The sequence below is a fragment of the Urocitellus parryii genome, chromosome 1, assembly GCF_045843805.1.
Source record: "Urocitellus parryii isolate mUroPar1 chromosome 1, mUroPar1.hap1, whole genome shotgun sequence".
In the NCBI taxonomy this organism is placed as follows: domain Eukaryota; kingdom Metazoa; phylum Chordata; class Mammalia; order Rodentia; family Sciuridae; genus Urocitellus; species Urocitellus parryii.
This window is the reverse complement of record NC_135531.1, coordinates 86,115,845-86,120,166: the sequence shown is the minus strand read 5'-3', so window position 1 is coordinate 86,120,166 and position 4,322 is coordinate 86,115,845. Positions and strand designations below refer to the sequence as shown.

The 4,322-nt window shown below is 36.1% G+C and overlaps 1 pseudogene; it reads left to right on the top strand.

The window, feature by feature from the left end:
- The first annotated feature begins 1,204 nt into the window (after nt 1-1,204).
- On the top strand, nt 1,205-3,660 carry LOC144253691 (ras-related protein Rab-28 pseudogene; annotated as a pseudogene).
- The last annotated feature ends 662 nt before the right edge of the window (nt 3,661-4,322 follow it).

Sequence of the window (4,322 nt, the reverse complement as noted above, 5' to 3'; positions counted from 1 at the left end):
TAACAAATTGCTTCATTTGTGATATATTTTGATTGGAAATGATGCCCTGTAATTTTTAATTTACACTTGCCAGTATCAATCAGGAACATGTATGTAAAAATTTAAATTAACAATGGCCCAATGACCAAGGATATGTCTTCTTCTACACAAATTTTTAAAAGAAAATTATTAGATTCTGCATAATGTTGAAGAGTTTGAGTGAAATTATCTCAAAAATAATGCAACCAACCACTCCAATCAAGACTTTGGATTAATTGTCTCATTTGAAATCTAAACATGAGCTGAACATCCTCTTGTTTTGTTGAAAGACTATAATGTAAAAGTTTGTGTATCAAGATATGGCTGTGAAAGGAATGCATTTCGTCTGTCTTATTACTGTCACAGCTGCAATGCCGAGAACAGTCAGCATCTGCTTTTTGGTAATCATATCAGTCCTTTCTTTCTTATGATACAGGTTCAAATGGCAATCACTTTGAAATTCCGGAATCAAATGCTGATAGATAGAGGGCCTTGCCATCACCCTGGAAAATCACCAGCCTCTTAGAATCTGCCACTTAATTAAAACAGCATCTGAAATAATGGAAGGAGGGTACTGAACACACTGTAGGAAACAAATGCTGCAGAGAAACCTCAGTGCATGTGGTAAGACAAGCATTATTATTTATTAATTTATGGATCGCAGTGCCCATGTATCAGAGTACTTTATGACAACAGAATCAACAATATATCCTCAAGGACAATAAAAATCCAAGAAGGCATGCACTCTTCAAACAAAGAATAGCAGTAATGCCCTTTTGATTTGATAGAGAGAAAACTCGAGAAGCTCTAAGCTTCTTGACAAATACCACATTCAGAATTTTAAATTTCCAGGGAAATTAAATTGCCTTAGATGTGACCTTCAATCAATTTTAAAAGGGGGGATATTCTAATGCTTTAAGGTATAGTCTATTTGAATTAGCAGTTTATTTTAAACCTGACTGATTATTTTACCTTCCTCACTTTTATAAATACACCTGATACTTTTACCAGGTTTTTGTAAATGTACATGTCATTTTTGTCCTCATTAAATGGACAAAATACATTTTTAAACTCAAAGTAAATTTTATTATATTTAAACGAGATAAATATTGTATTTTAGATTAACCTTTAAAATGTTCTAGATGGGCCCTACGTCAGGCGCAGGGGCGGGGCTGCGCGCAGGGGGTGGGGAGGCGGGCAAGATGGCGCCCGGAGAGTGAGTCTCCCTGGATTCCTCCAGCGGCTGTGGAGACTCCGGGGCGGGGGGTCGGCCCTTCATCACCTCCCTTCCTCCTCTCCCCCGCCCCCGGAGGCCTCCTGCTTCCCTTCCTCCCTCCACTTCGGGGGGCGGGCCAGGTTCGCAGGACACCATGTCGGACTCCGAGGAGGAGAGCCAGGACCGGCAACTGAAAATCGTCGTGCTGGGGGACGGCACCTCCGGGAAGACCTCCTTAGCTACATGTTTTGCTCAAGAAACTTTTGGAAAACAGTACAAGCAAACTATAGGACTGGATTTCTTTTTGAGAAGGATAACATTGCCAGGAAACTTGAATGTTACTCTTCAACTTTGGGATATAGGAGGACAGACAATAGGAGGAAAGATGTTGGATAAATATATCTATGGAGCACAGGGAATCCTCTTAGTATATGATATTACAAATTATCAAAGCTTTGAGAATTTAGAAGATTGGTATACTGTGGTGAAGAAAGTGAGTGAAGAATCAGAAACTCAGCCGCTGGTTGCTTTGGTGGGCAATAAAAGTAGATGGATGCAATACCTTTATTTTATTTATTTTTTATGTGGTCCTGAGGATCGAACCCAGTACTTCACATGTGCGAAGACAGCACTCTACCACTGAACCACAACCCCAGCCCACTTATACTTTTATTTATTTGACACATAATGGGAGAAGGACAGCCTCTTCAATAAATGGTGCTGGGGAAGCTGGTTATCTATATGCCAAATGATGAAATTAGACCCTTATATCACATAACAAAAATCAACTCAAGATGAATAAAAGACTTAAACAAGAGCAGAAACTGTAAAACTGCTAGAAGAAAGCATAAGGAAAAAAGCTTCTTAACATTTGTTTGGGCAGTGATTTTTGTTTGTTGTTTTTTGTTTTGGATATGACCCCAAAAGCACCTGCCACAAAAGCAAAAATACATATCAAACCAAGAAGCTGCACAGCAAAGGAAAAACTCACCCGTGAAGAGACAGCCTGTGGATTGGCAGGAGATATTTGCATACTGTACATTTGATCAAGAGTTAATTTATCTTGAAACATGTAGAAGCTCAGACAACTCAATAGCTAGAAAGCAAATAAGTTGATTAAAAAAGGATCTGAATGGACATTTCTCAAAAAGGAGACATACAAATGGTTAACAGGTGTGAGAAAAAAATGTTCAAAATTATTAATCATCAGAGAAATACAAATTAAAACCACAGTAAGATATTACCACTTACTTTTTAGAATGGCTGTTATCAAAAAGACGAAAGATAGGTGTTGGCAAGAATGTGGAGAAATAGGAACCTGTACATTGCTTGTGGGTATAAATTAGTATATTGATTATGAAAATAGTATGGAGGTTCCTCAAAAAGTTAAAAAATATGATCCAGAGTCCCACTTTGGATATATATATATTCAAAGGAAATGAAATCAATATATTGATTTTTTATTCTCATATTCATTTAAGCATTATTTACAGTAGTCATGAAAAAGAATTCTAAGGGTCCATCAATGACTGAATGAATAAAGAAAATTTACTGTGTTGTATGTGTGCGCTTGTGTGTACAGTAGAATACTATTCAGCCTTAAAAAGGAAGTCCAGTCATTTGTGATAACATAGATGAACTTGGAAGACATTATGCTAAATGAAATAAACCAGACAACAGAAAGATAAATACTGTATCATATCACTTATGTATAGAATCTAAAAGCATTGAACTCATAGAAGCAAAGAGTAGAGTTCATTGTCAGGGTCTAGGGTGTTGGGAAGAAAGGCCAAAGGTTATAAACTTTGAATTAGGATACATACAGTTTTGGAGTCTGTTGTACATCATGGTAATTATATGTAATAGTAATGTATACAGCTGGTTTTCTGTATCAGTAGGTTGTGCATCCCTGAATTCAAACAACTACAGATGGAAAATATTTGGAAAAGAATCTGTGCAGAATGCATGCAGATTTTCCCCCTTGTCAGTATTCCCTTACTCATCCACTATAACAAGTATTATAACAGTTAGGTATTATAACTAATACCTATAGTAACAATATAACAGGTATTATAACTAATCTAGAGATATTTAAAGTGTATGGGAGGATGTGTTAAGATTATATGCAAATACTATACCATGTCGTTATGTAAAGGACTTGAGCATGATGGGATTTTGGTATTTGCAAGGGTTTCTGAAATCAGTCCTCTACAAATACTAAGGAACTACTTACTGTACTTGAAAATTGCTACGAAGAGTAGTTCTTAAATGTTCACCACAAAAAAATAAGAATGTGATATGATGGCTGTGTTAATTAGCTTGATTTTATCATGTTCAGGTTTGCATATATCAAACTTTATAGTGGACACTGTTAATATGTACAATTTTTATTTGTCATTTATATCTTAATGAAGCTGAGGAAAACAACAACTTCACTTGATGCTTATGACTTCGTACCATATAAAGTCATTTATAAAGCATTTCCCATTGCATATGTAGTCTTTTGTTGTTGTTGTTAAGCAAACTCTTAACCTTAATTAGTCTTTTTCTTTTTTTTTTAAAGAGAGAGAATTTTAATATTTATTTTTTAGTTTTCAGCGGACACAACATCCTTGTTTGTATGTGGTGCTGAGGATCGAACCCGGGCTGCATGCATGCCAGGCGAGCGCGCTACTGCTTGAGCCACATCCCCAGCCTTAGTCTTTTTATTTTCATTCAAAATTTCAAGCTTAAAAAGATGAGAATTATATTTTCCTCTAGGGATATTTGTTTTGTACTGTGTTCTCCCACCCAAATATATTTAATAGAAGTAGACAGTGAAGACTAGTGTCTAGGGGTATAGATTCCTAATCAAGACTACTTAGCTTTGGATGTGGGCTCATTTATTAACTGTGAATTTATCCTCTTTGTACCTCAGTTTTCTTATCTGTATACTGGGGCTGATAATAGCGTCTATCTCATTAGGAAGTAGACGTAAACATAGAATGAGCTTAAGGGTTAAATATATGTAAAGTTCCTAGAACCATGCCTATTATATAATACTGCTGCATGTGGTAGTTGTTATTGTATCTCCCATTCTCTCTTCAAA